Below are 11,580 nucleotides of genomic sequence, written 5' to 3' on the forward strand. Positions count from 1 at the left end.
TAATGTGTGAAGTCCATTCCTGGTGTCACCGGTCGTAATGTTGCTGGAATATTGCTAAAGGTGGCGTGATACCATGATCTACAAGAAGCATCGGGTTAGAATAGGTCTTCAGCAACCCATGCTTGTTGTAAGAGGCGACTAACGGGTTCGGGTTGTCAGGCCCGTTGACATGGTTGATGCATGTCATCGAATCCCTACTGCGTGGATCGATGTTCATGATGTAAATCACCGGATATCTGGTCCAGACTTGATTATTCACAGACCGCCGTCATATCACCGGAATATTGCTGAGTGCGGCGTTATACAACAAACATTGGGTAAAGAAGGAACATTTCTACTCTGGAATCCCTCCCTACACCCCCCTACAACTGGGGGAACTTTGAAGCAAAAACGTTCAATAAGAAGGCGTATCACTTTAGTTTAGTACGTACACAGGAACAACGGACACACACGACGCTATCTGTGTTGCTGCATGCAATGTCTGGCATCTGCATGCAGCAGGTTTTTATCTTTAAAATCTAACGGTTTCCACAGTGCGTTTGTTTTGCAGTCAGCTGAACATGTATTTCTTGTTCTGCATCAAACGACATTGAAAAATGTCACGCATCTTTTTTTCCCGAAGATCGCCGAGTGGTACCGGAAAGCACCGATTCAACTTCGGGAAGAGCTTTGCGTTGCTGACAGCTGTATACGACAAAGTACACGACAAAGAATGCAGATAATTTATTGCATGTTTCTCATAATATCAATCACTGGATTGTCTGGTTCAGATTCGATTAATTACAGGCCATCGCCATATAGCTGGCATGTTGCTGAGTACGACGATAGACAACAAACGTAGACGGCTTCAGTGACCTGTGAACATCCGGGGTAGAATAGGTCTCCAGCAACCCATGCTTGTCGTGAAAGGCGACTGTGCATGTCGAAAGAGGCGACTAACGGGATCGGGTGGCCAGGCTCGCTGACTTGGTTGATGCATGTCCTCGATCCCAATTGCGTAGATCGATGTTCATGATGTCAATCACTGGATTGTCTGGTCCAGACTCGATTATTAACAGACCGACGTTATATAGCTGGAATATTGCTGAGTGCGGCGTTAAACAACAAACAAACAAACAACAACATTGATCCAGCCAGTAAAATATACAAACATAGATGAAGTGAGATGGAGATTTGCTTTCTTTATCTGCCAAGACGTAGCCTGAAAGAGATGGATAACATTTAGGCTTCTGTCTTCCAATATATGCTTTGGAAATGAGATGTCTGGAGGGATGATAACCTTGAACATAGATAGCTTCATCGCCTTAAGAAACACAGACAGGTAAAGCACGTGTACGTGATTCACCATCAGCATGTTTAGCGATTGGAGTTTTGCAATAGCAGTTTCCAGGGTTATATGTAAATACAAAACGTCAAAGCCAGATGATAACCAGTCTCGATTATCTCCCGAAACCGATTCCTTTGGACGCGAAAGGTAAAATAGCTGTGAAAATTATGTGGGTGAGTGAGTTGGATTTAACGCCGCTTTTACCATTATTCCAATTATATCACGGTGTATGAGCTTAATGTGGGAGGAAAGCCTGAAGTGATGCAGGTCTCAGACGTTTACCACTTCGGTGAAACCTACGAACACGGGTATGGTGCTGACAAACCTAGAAACATAATCGGGGCGAACCGGGATTCGAACCCACAATCATAGGTTTCTGGCACGCCCAAGAGACGCAGCTCTGCACAGCGAATCGCAGCGCCTGAGACGACTGGGCCACCCGTGCCCCCGAAAATTATGTGAATGCATCACTGAAAATCAGTGACACCGCCTGTTCGCAAAAAGGGTAAGCATGTCCTGTCCTACCGGTAGCACCATCCACTCACACCATTTGGATTACATAGACCTGACAGCACGTGAGAGGACCCTCCCCTATAACATAATATGTATCGTTTACTACACCAGCGAGGGACATTACCAGAGAAACATTGTAAAACTGATGCATACCCGAGAAATATCTGGCATATTGAAATCAAATGTCATACACTACAAGGATCATAATCGGCGCGAAACTGGGATTAGAAACCATCACCATCGGGTCCTGGAACGAAACTGTGGCGCTTTGACTTGTTTATTTATTTATTTATTTATTTATTTATTTATTTATTTATTTATTTGTTGAATAACGCTGCACTCAGCAATACTCCAGCTATGTGACGGCGGTCTGCCAATAATCGAGTCTTGACCAGACAATCCAGTGATCATGAGCATCGATTCACGCAATTGGGATCAATGTCAAGCATGAACAAGTCAGCGAGCCGGACCACCCCTCTTACGGCAAGCATGAGTTGCTTAAGACCAATTGTAATCGGGATCTTCACGAACGTTACCATTAAGTGTGAAAGTATGATCATAATTATGACATACACAGACGGGATTTTTCATCAAGAATTTAATAAATTGTTTTATATATAGATATAATGTTTATTGAAAACCTGAATTATTAAAATTAATCAGCGTTAATCAGTTACGTCCACTCTGCCAGATAGCAATGTTACGGTCGACTGTAACGAGGTATTGTTGTGGAGGAATAATATGTTTCTGGTATCACAATAAACTAAATGTTTTTATCTATAATATTTGTGTTTGTTATTTAACGCAACACCAATTTGTTCCGGCTAATTCCTCATCCATGAAGTCACCTCGCACAGCTTCCTTGGGACCTATTCTAAAACGCTACCTCCACGAGGTATATATCTGTAATTAAATTATAATTCGACTAACGGATCGGGTGGTCAGGCTCGCTGACTTGGTTGATGCATGTCATCGTATCCTAATTGCGTAGAACGATGCCCATGACAATCACTGAATTGTCTGGCTCAGAATCGATTATTTACAGACCGTCGTCATATAGCTGGAATATTGCTGAGTGCGGTGTTAAACAACAAACAAAGAAAGCCTAGCTGTATACAACTGATTACGATACGCCCCGTCCTAATTTCTGTTGAGAATGATCAGCGTCTACCATGCCCCTTCGCTGCGATTCATAATGTTGCAACTGACAACTCTTCTGTTGTTTTCCTTTCGTTTCAAGTAGATGTCAACAGATACAAAACAACAGCGGGGGAAAAACAAATATCATAAAAACTTGGTGGGATCGGTGTTTTCTCTTAGCTGACAGCTGCAATCGTCAAGGGAACACCTGTCTTAAACACCCACTCCCCCTGCTGAAATATTTATTACAAGATGGTTGCCTCTCGGCCGAACATCACGAGGTCGAGATCGCTGAAATTCCGATCCACAATTTCTATGTTTTCTATCGCATTCTGGTTCCGGTAACCTGCTACGGACATGGAACGGTTGGTATATTGTCGTAATAGTATGGAAGCATAAGTGGGTAACAGTCAGTTCCTTTTAAAATGTAGCGAAAACGTAAACGGTTATACAGGTTTTCTTTCCCAGTGGTGATAACGGGTTACGTCCCCTGCACGAGCGATTGAACGGATCGAGTGCTTAAGCTCGGCAACTGGTCTGTCTGGTCCAGACTCGATTATTCTCAGGTCACCGTCATATAAACTGCTGGACAATAGAAAGTGTACGCCCATGTTTCATGGTTCCTGAAAAAGAAGAAAACAATAAATGGTTATGATTCGGGTATCATAGTCGTGTTTTGGACCTTAAGATTGCAGTGTTTCAGCCTAGTATCGTTTTGATAACGTTTGTAATTTTGGAGTCAAGTCCAATTTTCAAGAGTATACTTTCTTTTGCCCGGCGGTTTAGTTGGAATGTTTCTGAGTGAGGCGTCAAACAAGAGGCAAACAAACAAAGAAAACCCGTGGTTGATAACACAGGCACTGGGGTACGATGACACGCAATAAACCAAGTCACTTACTCTGACCAAGCGATCCGTACGTCGTCTCGTAAGAGAAGTATAGGTTACCAGGGATCAGTTCTAACCCGGAATCTTCGCGGGGATTTATAAAAAAACATATATATACGTTGTGATGTGTATCGTGGCTGTTAATAGGTTGCAAACGAACATCCACAGAAAGCGATGATGAAGTTAAACAGGTATGTGTGTACATGATAAAAAAAATATCTCACGAAAAAAGATACAAGATTTTCTGAAGACTCGGATCCGTTTCAACATGTCCGTCATGAAGCAGCATCTCTCCTCCGTGTTTCCCGACAGTGAGAATTCCGTGGCATGGTTTCATCCGTATTCCGCATCATGTGGTGTTGACATCTAGTTCATAATTTTATGTCAGCCGCAAAGGTCCTGACAAGCCTCGACACGACTTAACGCAACACGCGAGATTATGGCGAGATAACGTCGCTCACAAGTTCTGACGTTGAAGCCTCGTTGTCGTTTTTCCAGCAATCTGATTGGCGTACCTCCATTAATCACGTGATAACGTGTTACGTCTCGAAGACCACTTGTTTCGATGACATCAGTGATGTCAAGATAATAACATTCCCTAACCAGTTGTCTCCCTTTGATTAACGAATGAAATGTAGAGTGTCTTTCTTACAATTTACTTGTGTCCTGATCATTTAGGTTTGTGCAATGGACTATGGGTGAGCGCGGTACGTTTGGGTCAAATCTCGTGGAATCTCGAAACCGCGAGATTTCGTTCCGGATCATGTGATAAGACAGAGTTTTCAATTTGTTGTACAGATTCAATCTATCAATGCAGAGGATATCTTTATGAAGTGTTAGAGGCCGGGGTAGTGTGATGCGTTCTATCCACGTATTTCATTCTCTGCAAGCTGTGTTTTGCGGTCGGGCTGTAAATTTTAGATGGATCGTGACAATACATTTTCGAAGACTTTTAAGGACGAATCATGCAACTGTTTCGAAACAAATATAATTTACCAAAATGAGAAAATTTCAGGTTTTATTCATAAGATATTAATTTAACTAAAAGAACGCGTGGGACTCATCGAAGTAATAATTTACTTTTTAAATATTTCGTCTAAACTCAGGGAGTCTAAGCAATCTAATGCGCCGCAATTCGCTGTACAGAGTTGTGTCCCTTTATAATCGTGGGTTCGACTACCGGTTCGCCCTGATTATGTTTCTGGATATTTCATCACCTATGTGGTAAACATCTAAAACATGCACTTCAGACTTTCCTCATTATTAGTTGGGTACAGGGGTTATTATAAAATTACATTACAAAAACTGTCATGGCATATTTAATGTCTTTGACGTTGTTGAAGGAATACGGCAGCGCCATTCCGAGTCGTTCGTCTGTCACTTCATTCCTTTCATAGCAGTAAAACCTCCTTACATTTTACTTGAAATATAACATACACATTTCTAGATTCGACAAAATGTGTTTTTGTTTACAAAACACGCACCTGTTATAGTCATTGTTTTGTTATCAGTAAATGGCTCTAAAATACATTCTGGACAAACAAATATATTAATATATTTATTTGATAGGAATGGGTTAATGGTGTATTTTATATTCATTTGATAACAGTACTGTGCAAATTAAATTAATCAAATTAAGAAGAAATCATGCGTTGTCAAACATTCAGGCATTCTTGTGACAAATTAATGGTTGACACTTGTCCTGACGAAACGATACATACAATAATTTCATAATTCATATTATAATTATAGGTGAGGTGAGGTGAAATGGGGTTTAACGTCGCGTCGAAGATTATTGCACTTATATAGCGACGTGCATGTACTTTTTATGTGTTTGTGTGACTGCTTGTACTAGTCTGGACTGATGCCGATTTATAGTGCTAGCTCACTGAGATACCATGCTGCAGTTTAACATGAATACCCGTCTCAGACACAGTATACTGACTCCGAGCCGACCAGTCCTTGTTTTAGCCCCTTAATACCTAGCGCCAAACAGGGTAACAACAAGTACCATCTTTTAACGTCGTTTGGTATGACGCGGTCGGGGATCGAACCCAGGACTTTCCGCTCTCCGGGCGGACGCTCTACAATTAGACCACGGAGGCAGTCTATTATAATTATAATTATAGAGGAATAAAGCAAACAGAATAAAGTATTTGAATACATAATGATTTTGTGTAAGAGCGATTATTGAAAAACGAGAAAGTTGGTCCCCATGTTCTTAGGCCGAAAATAACGCATGTATATTCCATTGATAAAAGATAAATAATCTTAAAGATATATACTACCCAAAAGTAGTTAAAGAACACTCGATTGATTTCTTCAACTTCTTTTGAGTAGTATATATCATTCACCCGGGTTCACTCATGTGATATTTTCAAGTGTTTAGATCTCTGTGTCATTTTCTGATATTTAGAAACACTGTAATAAACCGAGAGGGGTTTTGTGGAAAGTGTGTAGACGTTTGCCGTATAGCGTAGGACAAATGTACTGTTGACAAACCAAGGAACATAGTCGTACCGAATCTAGGATTCGAACCACTACCAGCGAATCCTGACACAAATCTTTGGATGCAACTACATGAAAATGTACGCGTCAAATGTTTGTTTGTTTGTTGTTTAACACCGCACTCAGCAATATTCCAGCTATATTGCCGCGGTCTGTAAATAATCGAGCCTTGACCAGACAATCAAGTGATTGATATCACGAGCATGAACATCGATCCACGCAAATGGGATCGATGACGAGCATCAACCAAGTCAGCGAGTCTGTGACCGATCCCGTTAGTCGCCTCTTACGACAAGCATAGTCACCTTTTACGGCAAGCATGGGTTGCTGAAGACCCATTCTACCCCGGATCTTCACGTGTCCATTCGTCAAATGAATAAATACCAGTACACTGCCTATTTCAACATAGATTTTCTGTTTTCAGTACAGAGACAAAACCCGCATCCATACTCCGGTATCCAACTAGTGCACTTTCTTAAATCCGCCTCCTGTCTCGTCCTGCTTCCTCACCCCCTAAATCTCACCCCCTTCTCTCCGCCCAGGAATAAAGTTCAAACGAGACATTCCCATATTTTCCCTCCCAAATCCATTTCGCGATAAACCACGTCCCGTTCGCCATTTTTCGTCATAACTTTCACGGCGCTATCAGAAAAAGTCCGGTCCTGTGCACGTGTTCACGTTAAGCCTCGCCAAATCTCCCGTTAATCTCGCTCAAAACAGATTTAGGAGCGCGTCAAAACTGGGATAGAGAATTCGTACTGAAAGTGGTTTGGACAAGAGATTCGTTGCCAATTGGAGCCTACATCTTTATTCTGGAGACATTTTGTGATAAAATTCTGATTTCTAGATTAAAATTTTATATCATTTTAAATTATTCCTGCAGGTGTACTTTCGGTTTGGAGTAATGTATTTACCAATATAGTGTCTTTCAGCGCGGCGGAGGCTAATAACCTGGTGCAATATATCGTCATACATATGTGAATATGTACTTTTTAATTTAAAGTTTCAGTGTATTTGATGAGGAATTTGATAATCTTTACCTGTCTGCAAACCAAATACATTCTCTTTGTGAACAGGTAGGCGTACTTCATTTCGAAAAATACAGTTACAAAAGATCAGTTAGAACAGCGGACTTTATTGACTTTTTTGAGCTCTCTGATTTAAATTTTACACCACATGAAGGTACAACATTATTTTTCAAAATGGTATGAATAAGGACTCTACCGTGAATGTGTAAAAATACCCGATTCTTATTCGTCAATTAGATACGTCTGGGCTGTACAGTTAAATCACCCACCCTACAGCCCAGACGTAGCCCCCAGTGACTATTTCCTGTTCCGGCAAATGAAATCTGCCCTACGTGGAAGACGCTTCCAGGATGTCCAAGTGGACAAGGAGGTTAGATGGGCCATTCCCTATAGAATACCTGTTCAGGTGTATATAGTATTTGACAAGTGGACAAGGAGGTCAGATGGGCCATTCCCTCAAGAATACCTGTTCAGATGTATATAGTATTTGACAAGTGGACAAGGAGGTTAGATGGGCCATTCCCTCAAGAAGACCTGTTCAGGTGTATATAGTATTTGACAAGTGGACAAGGAGGTTAGATGGGTCATTCCCTCAAGAAGACCTGTTCAGGTGTATATAGTATTTGACAAGTGGACAAGGAGGTTAGATGGGTCATTCCCTCAAGAAGACCTGTTCAGGTGTATATAGTATTTGACAAGTGGACAAGGAGGTCAGATGGGCCATTCCCTCAAGGATACCTGTTCAGGTGTATATAGTATTTGACAAGTGGACAAGGAGGTTAGATGGGCCATTCCCTCAAGAAGACCTGTTCAGGTGTATAGAGTATTTGACAAGTGGACAAGGAGGTTAGATGGGCCATTCCCTCAAGAATACCTGTTCAGGTGTATATAGTATTTGACAAGTGGACAAGGAGGTTAGATGGGCCATTCCCTCAAGAAGACCTGTTCAGGTGTATATAGTATTTGACAAGTGGACAAGGAGGTTAGATGGGCCATTCCCTATAGAATACCTGTTCAGGTGTATATAGTATTTGACAAGTGGCCAAGGAGTTAAGATGAGCAATTCCCTCAAGAAGACCTGTTCAGGTGTATAGAGTATCTGACAAGTGGACAAGGAGGTTAGATGGGCCATTCCCTCAAGAAGACCTGTTCAGGTGTATATAGTATTTGACAAGTGGCCAAGGAGTTAAGATGAGCAATTCCCTCAAGAATACCTGTTCAGGTGTATAGAGTATCTGACAAGTGGACAAGGAGGTTAGATGGGCCATTCCCTCAAGAATACCTGTTCAGGTATATAGAGTATTTGACAAGTGGACAAGAATGAAAGATGAGCCATTCCCTCAAGAAGACCTGTTCAGGTGTATAGAGTATTTGACAAGTGGACAAGGAGGTTAGATGGGCCATTCCCTATAGAATACCTGTTCAGGTATATAGAGTATTTGACAAGTGGACAAGGAGGTTAGATGGGCCATTCCCTCAAGAAGACCTGTTCAGGTATATAGAGTATTTGACAAGTGGACAAGGAGGTTAGATGGGCCATTCCCTCAAGAAGACCTGTTCAGGTGTATATAGTATTTGACAATTGGACAAGGAGGTTAGATGGGCCATTCCCTCAAGAATACCTGTTCAGGTGTATAGAGTATTTGACAAGTGGCCAAGAATGTAAGATGAGCCAATCCCTTAAGGATACCTGTTCAGGTGTATGGAATATTTGACAAGTTGACAAGGCGGTCAGATGAGCCATTCCCTCAAGAATACCATGACCAGATAAATGACATATATGTAGCTGAATTATTACCAAACAAATATATTGTTCCAGTAAATGCTTTATAAAATAATTTTGCTTCAGACTGTAGAAACAATAATTGTCAACCTAAAAAATACATTGTTGCAAGCTGTCGTCAAAAACTATTTAGGCTCATAGTTTCAATATTTGGAAAAGTAGACGATAACATTCCCAACAGTGTTTACAGCCTTGGTGCTAAAACGATCGTAACTCCCATACAGTGAATAGAGTCTTCGCGCTAAGACGAACGTAACTCCCATACAGTGAATAGAGTCTTCGCGCTAAGACGAACGTAACTCCCATACAGTGTATACAGCCTTAGCACTGAGACGATCGTAACTCCCATACAGTGAATAGAATCGTAGCGCTAAGACGATCGTAACTCCCATACAGTGTATACAGCCATGGCACTAGGACGATCGTAACTCCCATACAGTGAAAATAGTCTTAGTACTGAGACGATCGTAGCTCCCATACAGTGTATACAGCCTTAGCACTAAGACGAGCGTAACTCCCACACAGTGTATGCAGCCTTAGCACTAAGACGTTCGTAACTCCCATACAGTGTATACAGCCTTAGCACTAAGACGATCTTAACTCCCACACAGTGTATACAGCCTTAGCACTAAGACGATCGTAACTTCCATGCAGTGAATAGAGTCTTAGCACTAAGACGATCGTAACTCCCATGCAGTGAATAGAGTCTTAGCACTAAGACGATCGTAACTCCCATGCAGTGAATAGAGTCTTAGCACTGAGACGATCGTAACTCCCACACAGTGTATGCAGCCTTAGCACTAAGACGATCGTAACTCCCACACAGTGTATGCAGCCTTAGCACTAAGACGATCGTAACTCCCACACGGTGTATACGGCCTTAGCACTAAGACGAGCGTAACTCCCACACAGTGTATGCAGCCTTAGCACTAAGACGTTCGTAACTCCCATACAGTGTATACAGCCTTAGCACTAAGACGATCTTAACTCCCACACAGTGTATACAGCCTTAGCACTAAGACGATCGTAACTTCCATGCAGTGAATAGAGTCTTAGCACTTAGACGATCGTAACTCCCACACAGTGTATACAGCCTTAGCACTGAGACGATCGTAACTCCCATGCAGTGAATAGAGTCTTAGCACTGAGACGATCGTAACTCCTATACAGTGTATACGACGGTCGAAGCTCCAAGTTCGCATTGTGGACCGGGTCTGTTCGCTTGGAGAGCGCAGTTGCCTGCACATATCTGGTTTTGTTAAAATGAGAATTTCCGGGGCCAAATGTGAATTGCCGCTTTTCCTGTTAAACTCGTCGTAGAAAAATATGACCTAATTGTATAAATCACGCACTTTATACACATTGTTACGAAAGAAATGTTTAATACTTTTCATATGTTATGTCAGTTTTTTTATGAAACATGTTACAATAAAAAAAAAACATCAAATAACCGCAGAGCATCTCTCCTGATTAATATATATAGATGACATTGTAAATGATGTGATGTTATGGAAATTCCCGATTGAGAGTTGAATGTTTGTTCTGAACAGGCGGGGGGCACGGGTCTCCCAGTCGTCTAAGGCGCCACTAATAACTGTGCAGAGTTGCGTCCCTTTGGCATACCAGAAACCTATGAGTGTGGGTTCAAATCCCGGTTCGACCCGATTATGTTTCTAGGTTTGTCAGCTCCATACCCTTGCTCGTGGGTTTCACTGAAGTGGTAAACGTCTGAGACCTGCATCACGTCGGGCTTTCCTCCCACATTAAGCTGACACGCCGCGATATAACTGGAATAATGTTAAAAGCGGCGTTAAACCCACCTCACTCACTCACTCTGAACAGGCAGATCATCTGTGTAAACGAATAAAAGAGCGAATATCTAAACTGTCAGCAAAGAAAAGGAGTCCAATAATATTTTGATAAACTATATTTTCACGAAGGTTGCACTCCTCGATAATATTACCCGTTGGGATTCTGGGTTAGTGAGTCAGTGTGGTTTTACACCATTTTTTCAATATTCCAGCAATATCATTGCGGGGGACACCAGAAATGGACTTCACACATAGTATACATGTTGGGAATAGAACTCGGCCTCCGGAGTGACGAGTGAACGCTTTAACCACCCACCCACCCCACTGTCCCGATTCCGGGTTATAAGTGGTCCTATTAACATCAATCACTGGATTGTCTGGTCCGGACTAGATTATTTACACCCCGCCGCCATATAGAGGTAGCTGAAATGTTACTAAATGATACGTTAAACACCAAACAAACAAAATCTTCAATATTATTCCAACATCGATCATGCCTACTCTATCTTATCCTGAAATATACACTCCTGCACTGTTTAAATATCTTTCCGACACAAAGCCAACACATCACATCCGTTCGCTCC

The sequence above is a fragment of the Haliotis cracherodii genome, unplaced genomic scaffold, assembly GCF_022045235.1.
Source record: "Haliotis cracherodii isolate W230 unplaced genomic scaffold, xgHalCrac1.p SCAF_13, whole genome shotgun sequence".
Taxonomy (NCBI): domain Eukaryota; kingdom Metazoa; phylum Mollusca; class Gastropoda; order Lepetellida; family Haliotidae; genus Haliotis; species Haliotis cracherodii.